The following is an 18,719-nucleotide window of genomic DNA, read 5'->3' as shown; positions in this document are numbered from 1 at the left end:
CCTCTAAAAAAAAAAAAATGTTTTTAAAATCCAAGCATGATATTGTGCTTCTGTAATCCCAAGAATTCAGGAGGTTGAGGCAGGAAGATTACAATACTAAAAGACCCTATGTAAAACACCACATACAAATGCACACACAACACACACAATTTCCTTTTAAAGAGATTTTTGCTATAAGGCACATGTGCTCACCAGAGCGAGAGCAAGAAAACAAGAAATCACTCCCCAGGGGGAAACAGCCATGCTGCAATCCTTTCTCCTCCACTCTCCTCTCACAAATTTGGGCACATACACCTATGCACCCAGCATGAGTTTCAAGCCTCCAGGTCCAGGACTTGAAAGGTGGTCAGTCATGTGGGAGTCCAGCTCCCACATACAACTCTTTTTGAGCTATTTTACGGTCTTTCCTTTTCCTAGAGATTTGAGATCTGGCATGTTTTCTATGCACTTCCAACACACCTGAATGTGGACTAGCCACATCTAAGAGCTCACTACCCATACATGGTGGCTCTCTCTGTTCTGAGCAGCATGAGTGTAGAGAAAAGAAACAGAGGACTTGAGGAAAAAAGATCTGAGTTCTAATCCATCTTTAAATGGTAGATTGTAACAGATGGCCCTAGCGTTCTTTCATCCCTTATATTCTCTGAATCAACAGCAAGTTAAAGGTGTAGGCGCTTGACAAAAATGGGATGAAAATGGCCAGGCCTCTGCAGCTGGACCTTTCCCAAAGCAAGGCCTGCTATTTCCATCTCAACTTAAGAAAATTTAAAAACAGCATCTTCCTCTCACATCGAAACAGTGTGCTTGAGCAGAGGGTAGGGATCTTTGTCCCATAAAGCAAAAGGATGCTCTGGGATATGGCGAGGAGAAAAAGTTCACTGTGAAGATTGCTTAGTTGGGAATTAAACTTTGCTATTGACCTGAGAGGTCAAGCGATGAGAGGTGTGCCCTAAATCAAACCCTTGACCCACAAACAGAAAGGAAGGCTCTTTTGATTACTTTTTGAACAGCTTTATTACAAAGAACATTTCACACTTCCTCGGTCGCTTTCATTCTGAAACCCACTAGATGTCATGTGAATGGTCCCCAGCCCCATGGTCGCTAGCTTTCAGGAGCAGTGATATGTTCAGGCACAGGGTAGCTTTGTCTTCCCCACTAGCCTGGGGTGGCCCTGCAGCTATTAAAGTCTCTATTCATTGCTCCACTTTCAGCTGAATTAGCTCCAGTGCTTGTCTATTTAGACCTTAGTCACGAAACTTCTGTTTCTGCTGGTGCGGTGCGGAAGTGGCAATGGTGAACTGCTTGAACTAAAATGAGAACGCGATGCTCATCCCATCTGCTCTCCAGAAGCGATGCCTGACCTTAGCCCGCCACGTCTAGACTTCAGTTCTTCCCCTTGTAAAACAAGGAAAGCTCTTTTCACTTTGATGGTGTGGATAATGTTCATGATATCCTGGAACAGTTCACAAGAAGGTGTAAGCTAAACGCAAGATACAATGATGAATCTTTTCAACGGACCCCAGGGAGAAGCAGGACGGTAAATAACTGTCAAATCTTGGTAAACAGTTCAGACAGATGAGGAGCATGATGGGCAGGTCAAGGACAGGAGAGGGAGGGTGACAGGGAGAGGAAGGAGGTGGAGAGGGCTGGGGAATGCTCGAGGTTGGGCCACTCAGTGCTAAGGATGGCAGAGTTTAGGAAACCTTGCCTTTGTTTCTGAAGGATTTGATGAGCAAAACTGATTAGCTGTAGAATATCATTTAAATCTCCTCTTAAAGCAAATCCAAGTCTTTAATCATTATCTCCCAAAACACCAAACAGCTCCAGACACACACACCAGCCTCACTGAGAGACTTGTCAAGACTGAAACAGTAATTCACAAATTCACTAAAATTCCCTGCTCCACCGAGCAGTATGACAGCTCCAGCGACCGCGGTAACATTTCTATTCAAACTGGCTTTGGAGCCGAAGCTATAAATATCCTTGCAATATTTCCTGCTTCAGAACATAAAGACAGCTTTACAGCACTGATAAAATAGAAATTACTTTCTCTCTGAGGTCTTGCTGGAATTTTAATGTCTGTTTTGCAATAAAGCAGCTCCTACACAATTTGATTTGAGGGAAAGAAAACAAACGGTCTAATTTAGTTACAATAATGACTCTTCTTGTATTGTTTGCCCTACTTGCTTCTCTGGCTGCCGGGCTGTTAAAGTTTGTAGCGGAGAGCAGAGGGGATGATGTTTATGAGAATATTAAAATGGTTTCTTTATTATTTAAAGATACATTGTCTCGATCCCTCCTCACTACAGAGCAACTAAAAAAAAAAAAAGAAATTTTTTTTAAAGCAGAATTAGAGAAGAAAATAAACTTTACGGCCCTTAATAGCACTTTGTGAAAATGGCTTGTTAGAACTGTAAAGCTGTTGACCAAAGATGACACGAATTTAAAAGGCTTTTGAAACGTAAGAGATCATAGTGGCTTTAATTATTTCATACATGGTACCACGGTTCTTGTTAGGGCCTTCGAAGCTGAGCAAAGCATTTTTTTTTTTTTTCCATACACACCCTCTCCTTTGTAGATTACATGATGTGGAAAGAAAAAGAGAAAAGAAATTTGTGTTTGTACATGGACTGTGTGCTGAGGGCATAGCGAAGTAGAGCTAAGAACAGAAGCTGAGGATGAAGCAGCTGTCTGGAGACAGAAATTAAATTATGGGAGGGAGGTAAGGTTTGCCCAGGTGCTGATCAGAAATGTGATTAACCCAGTCTCCTTGGACTTCTTGCCAAATGATTATGTTTAGGGCTTGGGCTCCCACTAGGTTATCTTTGTACTGATGAAGAAATCTTCCTCATTTGAAAGGCAGCACAGTTCCACAACATCCTCAATGGTGTCTCTTCTAAGGCAGGTGGCTCATGGCAAGGGCGTGAACAGTCTGCTTCCTGTTTGCTTTGCTGGTTCCCCATCTTAAAATAGATAGCATTGCCCTTTCCCCTTTTTTGTTTTTTTCCAATTTAATTACTTCTTTCTGAACATCCAACTATCTATGCCCATGTCCCAACATCCCGATATACCAAAAAATTCTTCTTTTATTGTAAATCGTTCAGTGTTTTCATGGAGTGTTTTGTACAATATACACTCATAAAATGTATACTCTAGAAGGGAAACTCTGGGTATTGTATTTTTTTTTTAAGCTTGTATTCCTAGGACCCTTAGATTTCACAAAAATATCTCAGTGATTGCCTGATAGGGACATAACTGGGCTCTATACCCCCCAAATAATCATGGCATTACTATGGTTATCAATTTAACATAAGGAGGAGTCATGTATTTCTTAGGAGTTTTGTCACTTTTTTAAAAAGCATGAAAATTGTTGATCTTGTGCAAGGTTTCATTTTGCCCACAGAAAATTATGGTACTCACAGGGGAAATGACCATTCATTTTTCATAGCTGAATAATGCCCAAGTGGCAATAAGAACCCAAGTTCTTTATTACTATTGCAACTTATAGAATAATCATATATCTAGTGAACTTATTCATACCAAAGTGAGAACACCTTTACTCAATTTAGTGACACCTAAAAATATAAAAATACTCAGTAAATGCAGAAAAAACATTTGACAAAATCTGACATTCTTCCATAATAATAATAATAATAATAATAAATGCAACAAATTAGGTATAGTAGGAATATATCTCAACACAATAAAGGATAGCTATGACAAAAAAAAGTTGCAGAGTACAAAATCAACATGCAAAAATTAGTAACATTTTTTATATAACACCAAGAGAAAAATACATTAAGAAAATCTCTTTTACAATAGCTACAGAAATATACTTAGGAATAAATTTAACAGAGGGAGTGAAAGATGTGTATTCTGAAAACTATAAGACACTTATGGAAAAAGTTAAAGAAGACATGATAAGTGGAAAAATAGCTTATGTTCATGGATTGAGGTAATTAATATTATTAAAATGTCTGTAATACTCCAAGTAATCTACAGAGTCAATACAATTCCCATCAAAATTCCAATGACTTATTTTACAGAAATAGAAAAAAAAAACAAATAAGACAAAAGAAAGAGCTTAAAATTTATACAGAACCGTAAAAGACCCTGAACAGTCAAAGCAATCTTGAGTAAAAAGAAAAAAACAAACATAAGAGACATCACTATCTTAGTTCATTCTTATACTGCATACCTGGATGAATTTAATAGACTAGAGGTTCATTTGACTCATAGTTCTAGCTATGTGAAAAATTCGAAGGCATCACAAAGAGGCAGTAGGCAGGATCTTGAGGAGAGTTGCTTTCTGTGTTTCTTTCTGTTCTGGTCCTCCTTTCCCTCTTATAAGCCAACCAGAACACAATGCTAGGAGTCTCACCCCAAAGACCTTATCACACCAAAATGTCCCACCCTGGGACACCATGCAATGGTTAAGTTTTCATTTAACATTTTTACTATATGGTAAAGTCTCATCATTTAGATTTTTCAAACTATAGCAATCACACCCCCTAATTTCAGAATATATTACAAAGTCATAGTAATCAAAACAATATTCTACTGGCATATTGTAAAAACAGATACACAGACTCATGGAATAGAATAAATAACCCAGAAGTAGATCCATGCGTTCATGGTTGAATGGTTTTCAGCAAAGACACTGAGAATAGACAATGGGGAAAGGACAGTCTCATCAATAGATGGTGCTGGGAAAACTGGATATCCACATAAAGAATGAAATTAAACTTTCATGTCACATCATACACAAAAAATCATCTCAAAGTAGACTACAGACTTAAATATAACACATGAAACTGTGGAACTACTAGAAGAAAACACAGGGAAAAAGCTCTGTAACATTAATCTGAGAAATGATTAAAAAAAAATACCGCCAAATGTATAGGCAACACAATAAAAAAAATAGACAGATGTGATTATATCAAACTAAAGTGTTCTACAATAGCTAAGAAACCAATCAAGACAGTGAAGAGACAACCTACAAAATGGGGAACATACTTTCAAACAACACATCTGATAAGAAGTTAATATCCAAATATATAAGGAATTTAAACAATTTAATAGGAAGGAAACAAATGGCTAAAATATGGCAAAGGATCTGAATAGACATTTCTCAAAAGAAGACATATAAAAGACTGAGAAGTATATGAAAAGATTCTCAACATCACTAATCATCATGGAAATGGAAATCAAACCACAATGTGGTATTACCTCACATCTGTTAGAATGGCTATTGTTAAAAGAATGAAAGATAACAAGTGTTCATAAATATGTGGAGAAAAGGAAAGCCTTGTATATTGTTAGTAGGAATGTAAATTAGAATAGCTATTATGGAAATCAGTATGGAGGATCTCAAAAAAATAAAAAAATACAACATTATCTTCTACTTTTATTGTACTTCTATGTGATTTAGCAATCTCATTACTGGGCACAAGCATATATTCAAAGGAAATTAAATCAGTATGTTGGCGAGATATTGCATACCTATATTTATTGCAATATTGTTCAAAATATCTAAGATATTGAATTTCCCTAAATGTCTATAATAAATGAATGGATAAAGAAAACATGATATATAAAAACAATAAAATACTATCCAACCTTAAAAAAATAAGAAAACCTTGTCATCTTTGACATCACAAATAATCCTCGAAGACATTATGTTAAATGAAATAAGTTATGTACAGAAAGACAAATACTTCATAATCTCACTTATGTATGGAATCAAAAAAAGTTGAACTCATAGAAGCAAAGAATAATTTAACAAAGGGGTCTGGGAAGATTAGGAAGATGTTGGTCAAAGAACACAAAATTTCAATTAGGAGAAATACGTGCAAGAGATCTTTTATACATTCTGGTTACTATAGTTAATAACAATACTTTGTATTCTTAAGAGTTGCTAAGAAAGTAGATTTTAAGTATTCTCATCACAAAAACATTGTAAGTATGTGAGGTACTGCACTGTAAATTAGCTCAATTTAGCCATTTTGCAATGTATACATATATTAAAATATCACATTGGGTACCATAAATATTAAGTCATTTGGAAAGTCATGATTCATTTTTCTATGCAAAAATGGAAAGTCATGGTGCATGTTTCCTATGCAAAAATGCATCATGACTTTCCCAACGATCAATACAGTTTTTATTTGTCAATTCAAAATAAATAAATAATAAGTGATCTTGGTATCTTTCCTAAGGGTTCATTTTTTTTTTTTAGAGGTTTTTGCTATAGAGTGTGTGCACTCACCAGACAGACAGAGAGAGACAGAGAGACAGAATGCAAGAAATCACCCCCAGGGGGGAATGGCCATGCCGCAATCCCTTCTCCTCCATTCTCCTCTTGGGATCTTGGGCACACAAGCACACACGCCCAGTGTGAATTTTAAGCCACCGGGTCTGGGACGCGAACCGCGGTCGGCTATATGGAGGTTCAGCAACATAGCCATTACGCTAACTGCTGGTCCCACCAGCTAAGGGTTCATTTTAAGAGTAGATAATAAAGGTTAGCAGTTCTCACACTATGATCTGAGAAACCCTATGGATTCTCTGATATACCCTTTTTTGTGACTTATAAGGTCAAAATGAATTTCTTAAGATTTAATTTTTTAAAACAGTTTGAAATTCACAGCAAAATTCAGAGGAAGGTACAAACACAGGGCATCCCCACATATATATGCCATCCTTCCTTATCAATATCCTCCACTAGGCTAGTACACTTGTTACAACTGATGAACATTTATGGACACAATATTATTACTTGGAGTCAGTTATTTATATTATGATTCACTCTTGTTTTTTGTATTCTATGAATTTAGACAAAGTATAAGACCAGATGTTCACCATTGTAATGTCATATAGTATTAATAGTTTTATTGCTCTAAAAATCCTCTCTTTTTCATCTTTCCCTTCCCGCAACTCGTGGCAGTCACTGATCTTTATAGTTTTGCCTTTTCCAGAATGCCATATAGTTAGAATCATACAGTGTATATAGCCTTTTCATATTGACTTCTTTCACTTAGTAGCATGTATTTAAGTTTCCTTCATGTCTTCTCATGCCTTGAAAGCTCATTTCTTTGAAGTGATGAATAATATCCCATTTGTCTGGATGAGCTATAGTTTATTTATCCATTCACCCCTGAAGGACATTTTGGTTGCTTCCAAGTTCTGCCAATTATGATGAATAGAACTTCTTTAACCATCTGGGTTATTTTGTGGACCTGAGTTTTCAACTCTTTTGGGTCAATACCTAGAGGTATAATTACTGGATTATATGGTAAAAGTACATTTAGTTTTGTAAGAAACCACTAGACTGTCTTCCAAAGGGCTATATCCTCTTGCATTTGAATTAGTAATGAATGCAAGTTACTATTGTTCCATGCTGTTTTCAGAATTTGGTGTTGTCAGTGTTCTGGGTTTTGGTCATTCCAATAGGTATAGAGTAGAATTTTATTGTGATTTTAATTTGCATTTCCCTGATGACATATATAATAAATTGTGTCTTTTCATATGCTTATTTTCATCTATATATCTTCTCTGGTGAGGTGTCTGTTAAGCTCTTCAGTCCAGCTTTGAATTGGGTTGGTTGTTTTCTTATTGCTGAATTTCAAGTGTTATTTGTATATTTTGCCCCTTATCAAATACATGTTTTGGACATATTTTCTCCCAGTTTGTGGATTTTCATATTTATTTTCTTCTCAGTGTCTTTAATAGAGCAGAAAATTTTGATTTTAATGGAGTCAGCTTATCAATGCTTTTTTTTTTTATGGATCATACCTTGGTGTTCTATCTGAAAAGGTCATTTAGATTTTCTCCTATGTTATCTTCTAGGATTTGTATAGGTTTTCATTTTACATTTAGGTCTGTTGTTCACATTTAGATGATTTTTGTGAAGGGTGTAAGGTCTGTGTCTAGAATCATTATTCTTGTATGTAGATGAATAGATTTTCCAGTACAATTTGTTGAAAAGACTATCTTTTCTCCATTTTGTTGTCAAAACTATTTTCATAATGATAAAAAAAGCATTATTTTTCACTGTCTTGACATTTGTAGTGATGGTACAGAGAAATTGTGGGTCAACTGTTGTCACATAAGTTCAAATGGAGACAGTGCCACCAACCTGTACTGTGTACATTATATCCTTCCCCTACTTCTCATTTAAAAAAGGAAGAAAACAAGAAGAAAGGGAGGGGGAAAGGATGAGAACAATGAAAGGGAAGAGGGAGGGAAGAGGGAGATAGGAGGCACAGAAGGCAGAAATCAATTTAAGAATGTTCTTGATAAAGAAGTATTGCTAAATCTTGACCCCCAGATTACAGACATTTTAAATAGTTTTACAAAATGAGAAATACATATAATGCACATAAATGCATACCAAAGTATGTTGTTTGTTTCAGGCAAAACAATTGTGCAATTGTTTGAGTTGTGAGCTGAATCAGTCAATCTTTTTATGTGCCGTCATTTATACTAAAATGAACTACTGACCAACAAGCAATGATTACTGAGACTCAGATATCTGGCAGACATTTCTTTGAAAATGAATAAAGGAAGCCTGTCACTTCAAACAAAACAACTGACAGCATTTTTTTGCCAATGATAATATTTGTGTTTTCAAGCAAAAATTAGGATTCTAAACAACTGAATCTCCCACAGTAAACTTGACAGCTTCCCAATACTTAAAGACATTTTTGATGAGATTGGTAGAGATATTACTGGATGCTCTTTTTTGATATTGAATAATAAAATATGTCAACATTTGGAAGATCTGAATTATTTAAGAATTCAATATTTTCCAAATGACCAATACACGGTATTATAAAATCATAGTTGATTTGTATGTCATGTGAAAGATCCCTTCAATGTATAACATAGACCAATGGATTTTGATGTGGCTTGGTATAAATAATTAATATGGTTTCAAAGTCTGTGTTACAACAAATCTTTAAGAAATTATTTGTTCAGTTGTTCAGTTGTTATGTAATCTCAAAGACACATAGGCACAATTATCTGAAACCTTTTTCAATGACAGATCTGAATGAGGTCAAATTTTTTTCATATACTTCAACCAGAACAATCAGATTAATTGCAGAAAAATTTTGAAAATCCAGCTGCTCCTTATTAGCCCCAAATTAAATAAATTTTTTAAAAAAAGGGTGAAGCAGTGTGACTTTTTTTCATTCTTTGTTTGCTTATTTGGGGGTAACAAAAGGGTCTTGAGACCAAGAGGTTTGAGAACTGCTGTATAAATGATTCAGGAACTTTCAAAATGCCCCTTCAATTCCACTGTCTCTAGTGACAGATTTTTTCATGTGTTTTGCTAATTGTCCTCAGGACTAGTTTTAAGTGTTCCATTATTTCATTCTTTATTTATATCCCTTCATGTATCAAAGTTTAAGCCATGGAGGAAAAAGTGTGAAGCAGAGGGCTCTTAACTGTGTTGGTTTCTCAATTCCAGGACTAATCCAGCCCTCCTTTTCCTTCTCTTGTCACTGGACTTCATCCTGCTTTTCTACAAGAGTTTATCAAGTATTATGGAGACAATGACAAATCTCATATGTGTGTACTAGTCCTCTGCATATTAACATGTTCCCATGCTAAGTGAGAAATTTTAGCAAAACGTGGAGAAATAGTCCTTGAAAAACTGCTTTCAGAAGAAATAAAATATAACCCAAAGACTTAAGCATGGAGAAGAAATGCTCTGAATTAAGAAAAATTTTTTCACTGATTATTTTGAAAGGGTTTCTTTATAGGGATGGTAAGAGAAGCCCCAGGCATCCTTTATGGGGATGATAAGAGAGGGTAGAGACAATGGCCATCTGTGATGTGAATTGTGTGCCACAAACCAAAGCTTCTCTTCCATTCAATCATTTTAGGGAGTAGAATATATGTTACTGTAGATAAACCACAAGATTGGATGCTAGCAGATATTGGTTTCAGGCCTGGCCATGGTAGCACACACTGCTAAGACATTGTGCTCCTTAGGGATCATCTAGGGACAGGGACTCAATACTCAGTCCAATCCAAAAGCTGGTTTCAGGGATGTGCATCTGTAGTCCCAGCAACATGGAGGCTGAGGCAGTAGGATCATCACATAGCGAGAACCTGTCATAAACTGAAAGCCAAACAAACAAAATTATATTGATTCCAGTCCTGTTTTATTAATCAGAATTTTTGTGACTATTAAATCTACCATTCACAGAAAATGGTAGATGCCTTTTCTATGTACTAGGTGGTAAATAGGAAGAACACTGACTATGAGTATTAGTGAATACATCTCAAGTTTTGGCAGTGTTCCTAATATGTAATGAAAGCTCTATTGGCGGATATTAGTGTTTATGTCTGTATCAATATTAGTATGAGACATTTGATGCTGGGAAAATTGTTAATTGCTTTGAGGCTTTGTATCTTTATTTCCACAAATGGACATTGCTTAGTGCATCTCCCAGTTGGGAAGATGCAGTGGAAAAGGTCTAGGAATAGACAGTCAAGATACCCAAGATTTTTATTCCAACAAGGACATTTATAAAATAAGTGACCTTTGGGAAGTCATTTATCTGGTCAACTCCTTTGTTTCCTTAACTATAAACCAAAAGGATTGAGCCAAGTAACATTTCAGGTTCCATCCAGCACTGACAGTCTCTAGTCTAGAATCTCCTATAATCCTAGAAGTATTAAATTCTTTCTTATTATAGACTACTCATTATAGTCATGGCATAGTCGAGCCTAGAGCTGATCCTTCTAGTTTGTGAATTTATAAGTAGATGGTTCTGTCTAATAAGGTATTCCAGGATAACCTGAACACCATCTCAATGACTCATTCTTAAAGATCAAAGATTGAAAATACATTTTTTTTAAAAAAAAGACTTTTTTAGTTAAATGAGAAAGGGAGACACTAACTCCTGAGGACCAGCTGTCTGGCAAGATTTCAAATATTTCCTAGTCCCAGTGGGTTGGAAATGCCACAACAACATTCGTCCTGATGTCATTTTCTTAGTTCTAGTCCCAGCAGCAATCAAGAAGTGCAGGGGAGTGTGGCAACAATGAAAACAAGAAATTAATCAATCTTTCTCTGACTCTACTGAGTGGGAGAACAGTAAGGCCAGGTCTATTGCAGGAGCATCTGAGATATGATACCTGTTCTATGTTTTATACCCATCTTATAAAAACAGTAATAAAAATTGAGTTATTTCAAGAAATAAAAACTGTATTTCCTTGGAGCTTAGATAGCTTTTATTTTTCATCTGAATCATTTGAAATGAAATTCATGCCTATATTCATTTAATGTTTGAACAATGCATCAGTTGTTTTTTGATTATTCTCCTCTCCCTTTGCCACCATAATGGCCAGTTTCTGCACAGTTGATCAGATCAACCAGGCTATTGATTTGATTTGATGATTGAAGTGGTCCCTGAATTAAGTAATTTCATGTTTTTCATCTTGTGACTAAAAATCTTACTTTACCTAGTGTTTCTAAAAATTGTGATCTGTGTTCCACCTGCATCAGAATCATCAGTAGTACTTATAAATGTAAATACTAAGTCTTTCTCAGTCAGAATTTCTAGAGGCAGGGATTCATGAATCCTGTTTATAAATTCTTCAGTTGATTCTCCTGAAAGTCACAAATGTCCTAACTACCAGACCAATCCCACCCTTGCAATCTGTCCTGCTCAGACTCACTACAATATTTGACACTGGGGAGTATTTCATGCCTGAAACTCTCTCTCCCTGATTTCAGAAAGACCAAAGCATCCTTTTCCCTTCGACTCACTCTCACATGCATGTGAATGTGTTCTCTCATGAATAAAGGTTTTTTCCTTTGGAGAGATTTTTGCTAGAAGGCATGTGTGCTTGTAGGAGAAACAGAGAGACAGAGAAATGAAAAACAAGAAATCACCCCCCACCACCACCACCACCAGGGGGAATGGCCATACCACAATCCCTTCTCCTCCATTCTCCTCTCAGGATTTTGGGAATTCATGCATATGTGCCCAGCATGAGCTTCAAGTTGCTTGACTCAAGACTTGAACTGTGGTCAAACACGTGGGAGTCCAGAGACTTAACCACTATGCCACCTGCTGGCCCCTAAACAATAAGTTTTTAATAAAAAAAGACACCTGGGACTGGCAGATGGTGTGGTGGTTAAGGTGCTGGACTCCCACATGGTCGACCATGGTTCAAGTCCTGGACCTGGCGGCTTGCTTTCTCACTTTGTCTCTCTCTCTCTCTCTTACTCTTTCCTTCTCTGGTCAAATTAAACTAAATAAATAAATACATACATAAAGTAAAATAAAAATAATTCTTTAAAAAATTTTTAAAAATAAAATAAAAGAAGGAACTTAATAAGTAACTGTTGATTGTAGATAATAGCACCTAAAGTAAAATGTGAAATATAAACAGAATAATTTTTCTGCCAAAGATGGATTTGGGAAAATCATTTATTTTGAAAGATTTATTCTCACTCCTTTTTATTTGTCTTCTTTTATCATTCCCTTCCTTTCTGCTAGTTCTCAAAGTTTAGGGTACTTTGGTTGAAGTCCCACTGAGATTATATCTAAAAGAGAAAAGGTAACTCTGAAAGCAAAATCAGGGTACTGTTGAGAAAGAAAACAATAACAGGTGTTAGACAGGTAAAAAACAAAAGCTGTCCACTCTATTTCTATACTTCTTGAGATCCTTGAGGTTAGAACCTCTTCTCAATCATATCAGAATCTTAATCATTAATGTAATGCATAATACTTAGGAGGTTTAATTCTAGTCATAGTGAAAAAAATGAATCAATAAATTGAATCAACAAATGTCACAACTCTAATTTGAAGATTCATAAGCACTAACTTCACTATTGAGATTGTTAATTTCAACTCTTTCTAATCTACCTTGAAAACAATCTTTCAGAAAGGTTTTTTCCTTTGGAGAGATTTTTGCTAGAAGGCATGTGTGCTTGTAGGAGAAACAGAGAGACAGAGAAATGAAAAACAAGAAATCACCCCCCCACCACCACCACCAGGGGGAATGGCCAAAACACAATCCCTTCTCCTCCATTCTCCTCTCAGGATTTTGGGAATTCATGCATATGTGCCCAGCATGAGCTTCAAGCTGCTTGACTCAAGACTTGAACTGTGGTCAAACACGTGGGAGTCCAGAGACTTAACCACTATGCCACCTGCTGGCCCCTAAACAATAAGTTTTTAATAAAAAAAGACACCTGGGACTGGCAGATGGTGTGGTGGTTAAGGTGCTGGACTCCCACATGGTCGACCATGGTTCAAGTCCTGGACCTGGCGGCTTGCTTTCTCACTTTGTCTCTCTCTCTCTTACTCTTTCCTTCTCTGGTCAAATTAAACTAAATAAATAAATACATACATAAAGTAAAATAAAAATAATTCTTTAAAAAATTTTTAAAAATAAAATAAAAGAAGGAACTTAATAAGTAACTGTTGATTGTAGATAATAGCACCTAAAGTAAAATGTGAAATATAAACAGAATAATTTTTCTGCCAAAGATGGATTTGGGAAAATCATTTATTTTGAAAGATTTATTCTCACTCCTTTTTATTTGTCTTCTTTTATCATTCCCTTCCTTTCTGCTAGTTCTCAAAGTTTAGGGTACTTTGGTTGAAGTCCCACTGAGATTATATCTAAAAGAGAAAAGGTAACTCTGAAAGCAAAATCAGGGTACTGTTGAGAAAGAAAACAATAACAGGTGTTAGACAGGTAAAAAACAAAAGCTGTCCACTCTATTTCTATACTTCTTGAGATCCTTGAGGTTAGAACCTCTTCTCAATCATATCAGAATCTTAATCATTAATGTAATGCATAATACTTAGGAGGTTTAATTCTAGTCATAGTGAAAAAAATGAATCAATAAATTGAATCAACAAATGTCACAACTCTAATTTGAAGATTCATAAGCACTAACTTCACTATTGAGATTGTTAATTTCAACTCTTTCTAATCTACCTTGAAAACAATCTTTCAGAAACTATATACTAGGTTGTCAGGAAAGTCATAACACATTTTTCTTTTTTTTTTTTTTTGGAGAGGTTTTCGCTATAGGGCATGTGTGCTCGCCAGACAGAGATATAGAGACAGAAAGCGAGAAATCACCCCCCAGGGGGATGGTCATGCCACAATCCCTTCTCCTCTATTCTCCTCTCAGGATCTTGGGCACACACGCACACGCGCCCGGCGTGAGTTTTAAGCCACCGGGTCCGGGACGTGAACCGCGGTGGACTACATGGGAGTCCAGCGACATAGCCATTATGCTAACTGCTGGTTCCCTCATGACACATTTTTCTATGTTTCCCTATGCAAAAATATGTCATGACTTTCCTGACAACCAAAATTAGCTTAAAACTTTTATTTTTTCTTATTTATATTTAAATATTGTATCTTTGAAAGATATGATACGATTTTTCAAAGCATGCATACATGTATAATAATCAAATTAATGATATTGCCATATTTATCATCTTCAACCTTATGGACCGGTGGTTAAGGGAGCTGGTCTCCACATGGCCAACTGTGCAGTTTGAATTCTGGTTGCCCTGGAAGCTTGAGAAACATGAGGCACATGTGTATGTGTACCCAAGATTGCTATGGACTGGAGAAATGAAGAAGAAAGGGATTGTTGCATGACAACATTACATCAGCAGGCACTTTCTACCTCTCTCTCTCCCTCTCTCTGTTTCTCTCACTCTCTCTGGCAAATGCACATGCCCTCTGGCAAGTAAAAAAAGGGAGATATTAATCAACTTTCATCTTCAAATTTGAAACACTAACTGGATCCAATACATGCACTTAGAGTTTAAATTGTTCTTTCATATGCTCCCCAGCTATGTTTTCAGCATCTCCCCTCACACATTTCCTTAGACTACTACAGCCAAACTTCCTGCTTTCAAAAGTTTATACTTTCTTGCTTCTAAACATTTGTATATGTAAATCTGTCAAAGTAAATGATTTTCCCAAACCCATTTCTGACTCCTTTTCTCTAATCCTCCAGCCTGTCAGATCTCGAGCTCTCGCACACTTGACTGGCAAGTTTCAGGCTGACTAGGCAAGGGATTGGAACCTTGGTAGTCATGTGACATCCAGCTTGTGCTAAATAGCACTTGACCAACACACTGTGCCGCTGGCCCAATTTATCCAGTTCCTTCTAAGAACTAGTTACTGAATTTGGAATTGCAAATAAAAAACAAAGACTTGTCTTTGCCTTCATGGCCTCTGAGTTCAACATCCACTTTATTAGACGAAATTTTTCTTCTAGGTTTTTACATAAGTATATTGTTCCTTTATGGTTAGACTTAATGCATCTTGATCTGTATTACTTTTAAGCAATTAGAATATATCCTATTTCTATGAGTACACTAAAAGCTATTTTTAAGACATTTTTGTTATAGTGCACATACACTCGCCAGAGAGACAGAGACAGGGAGACAGAAAATATTTCCCGAAGACAGGATGGCCATGCTGCAATACCCTCCCTCCACTCTCCTCTCAGGATTTTGGGCACTCATGCACACACGTTCCATAAGAGTTTTAAGCTGCTGGGTCCAGTACTCAAACCATGGTCGACTGCATGAGAGTTCAACAATGTAACCATTATGCAATCTGCTGGTCCCCACTATGAGCTTTTTAATGGCACAGCTCAAGTGTTATACAGCCTTCTAGTTCTCAGAGTATTTGCAGTTTTTGCTTAATAAAAACTTGTTGCACGGGATTGGATTTAATCTATTCCCATCTCGTTAACTGAAAATGGAGAAAGTGAAGTCTAGAGAAATTTTAAAAACTACTCAAGATCAAATATCTCATTAGTATAGAGCTAGAACTAATTTTATTTCCTTGAATACTGTCATTCAAGTTAAAAAATTAGTGTAAGGATATTTACTTCTATATTTCAATATTTGTTCCTTTCACATTGCATATTTGTACGCTAAATCCCTGTCATCTTCATGTTTACAGACAGACTGCTGTTTTGGTTTATCCTCACGCTAATTCCTTTTTTCCATTTGATTATTTTCATGTCTTTGTCTGGACTTTATTCAGCTCTGTTACGCTATCTCTTATAGCGTGCATCAAGGGTATATGCAGTGCTCCAGCATAGACACATAATGATTTCCTACACAGAATGGTACTATTGTCTGTGCTTGCCCAACCTCCTTTCTGATTCTGTCCTGGTAATTACTGGGCTTTTGGCAGCAACATCAGCACTTGGAGCAAATATTTCAGGGACTGGCTATATGGGTTTCAACTTCCCTGTCTCCAATTGTCATTAGTAGTGAACCTATCATCACGTATCACCTACATTTAAAAAAACAAAACAAACAAACAAAAAAACCAAATTCTTTACACAAGCTCCCATTGAAATCTATGAGTGAGGAATCTGCCTAGCTCACAGCCTGTAATTTACTCACAATGACTTGGTATATTACTACAAGGAAAGAGTTGCTTCCACCTGCAAATTCATTGTGCGCTATTTTCAAAATAATTCCTTAAAAAATAATATTAAATACATTCCAGCATCGGTATCCTAGAGGTTTCTCTGTTCCTGATATAACAGACAGAAAAAGCATTTCCTTATATCCACCTATGTTTCTTGTCTCCAGCTCAGTACCTTAATAATATTAATGAAGCTGTTTACCCCTATCCGTTTCATGCTTAAAAAGGTATAAAAAAAAGTCCTCTAGAAAATTGACAAAAAGTGTCAAGGATTTTAACAAAAATATTCCCATTGATTTTTCATGTCTATATATTTTTTAGGCTTTTCAAACAGCTCTAGTCGATAAATGAAATATGATTTCCTTTCCTAGAATCACAATAGGTAATGTTTACTTTTCTGTTGAGCGAGCTTTTCCTATACTATAGAATCATTTAGAGGTTACACAGAAGGCCCTGGACTGAGACACAGTAGCCTTTTTCTTCCTCTCTGAAACTCCTTGGATAGTTGCCTTTGGTGCCAGGATGGGCAGAAAACCCAAGAGCAGGAATCAAGTTCTGGTCCTAGCACTTCCATTGATGAGTACCTTCTTTTCTCCACTGTTTATTTGTAAAATCAGATATTTGCTGGCTAACGGATGGCATGGAGGTTGATTCATTGGATCCTACATGGATAATTGTGCAGTTCAAGTCCTGGACCTGGTAGTTTGACAGTCACACCAGGTATGTGTGCATGCATGCCTCAAATCCCAAGAGGATAATGGAAGAGATGGGATTCAGCCTGCCCATCTCCCCTTGGCGGGGAGGGCATGATATCTCTTTTCCTCTCTCTCTGTCTCTGTCTCTCTGACAAGTACACATGTCCTACAGCAAAACTAAACTAAACTAAATTAACACAAAATAAAATCAGGTATTTGTAGTAAATTCACTCAAAGACTTTTTCTGTTATTTCCTCCAAAATTCATGTATTGGGACTTGATTATACTTTGAAAGGATTAAGTGAAAACATATCTCTTCATGGTATCCTAGGGTGGGACCTTTGGGTGTGATAAGGTCATTAGGTCGGGGTCACTATTATTGCCAGGGAGACTCAACCTGTGGAAGGTCTCTACTTGGGGTATGAGAGTTCTTGGTTTAATGCTGGAAAGAATTCAAGAGTGAGCCATTGAGGAAGAGTGAGAGCAGGTTTATTAAGTGAGTGGAGCAGCCCCATGGGTAGAGAAAGGTGAAGAGTTTTGTTCGTTCCTCCAAGAGGAAGGGGAGAATTGTTACTGGAAAGGAAAGGAAGAAGAGCTATTCCACATGCATGGTGGTCCCGAACTTTGGTGGGTGTCTAGTTTATATGGCTTGGCTTATCTGTTGATAATAATGGGTATGGTAATATCTTTGACTTGACTAGTATACAGTGTATTCATGATGGGAAAGTTCATTTTGTATGCTGTAATGATATACAGTAATTGAATGTAAAATTAAAATAAATAAAAAAATACATATGGCTTGGCTTAATGCAGGCTGTCGGGCAGTTTATTCACGACTTACCTGGGAAAGAGGAGGTTTCTCTGGAACCATTTGTTTCTCCCATTTTCTGGCCTTGTTACAGTAGTATCTAGTTATTGCTGGGGTTATTCCAAACAGTCCTGGTGCAGGAGGAAGTGCCATCTAGCATAGTTGTACTGTACAGTGGAGGTTTAATGAGTCTGAAGGTTAGGCAGCAGTTGCTTCTAGGGCCATCTTGGTTTCAACTGATTCAGACTCAGTCTCTCAGCCACTTCTGATCTGTCAGGTTGTAGGTGTTTGAAATATCCCTCACCTCAGGTCCCTCCTGTCTCGCTAAGGCTGAATTTTGCTGGGTTTATAAGCAGACAGAATGAGACGAGAACAACAAGGAGAAACTCATTGATCTGCTTCTAGGGCCATCTTGGTTTCAACTGATTCAGACTCAGTCTCTCAGCCACTTCTGATCTGTCAGGTTGTAGGTGTTTGAAATATCCCTCACCTCAGGTCCCTCCTGTCTCGCTAAGGCTGAATTTTGCTGGGTTTATAAGCAGACAGAATGAGACGAGAACAACAAGGAGAAACTCATTGATCTGACCATCCTCTGCTCTGCTGTTTTTCCTCTTGCCATTTCACAATGGCTCTGGACTCACTAGTCACCAGAACTGTGAATTTTGCAAATAAACCTCTAGTTTTCTTTATAAATCACTCCATCTCAGATATTTACGTTAGCAAGGCAAAAATGGACTAAGACTCTAGCTATATATTTTTTGAGT

This window comes from Tupaia chinensis, unplaced genomic scaffold, assembly GCF_000334495.1.
Source record: "Tupaia chinensis unplaced genomic scaffold, TupChi_1.0 Scaffold000627_1, whole genome shotgun sequence".
Taxonomy (NCBI): domain Eukaryota; kingdom Metazoa; phylum Chordata; class Mammalia; order Scandentia; family Tupaiidae; genus Tupaia; species Tupaia belangeri.
Note: the sequence above shows the minus strand (reverse complement) of the source record.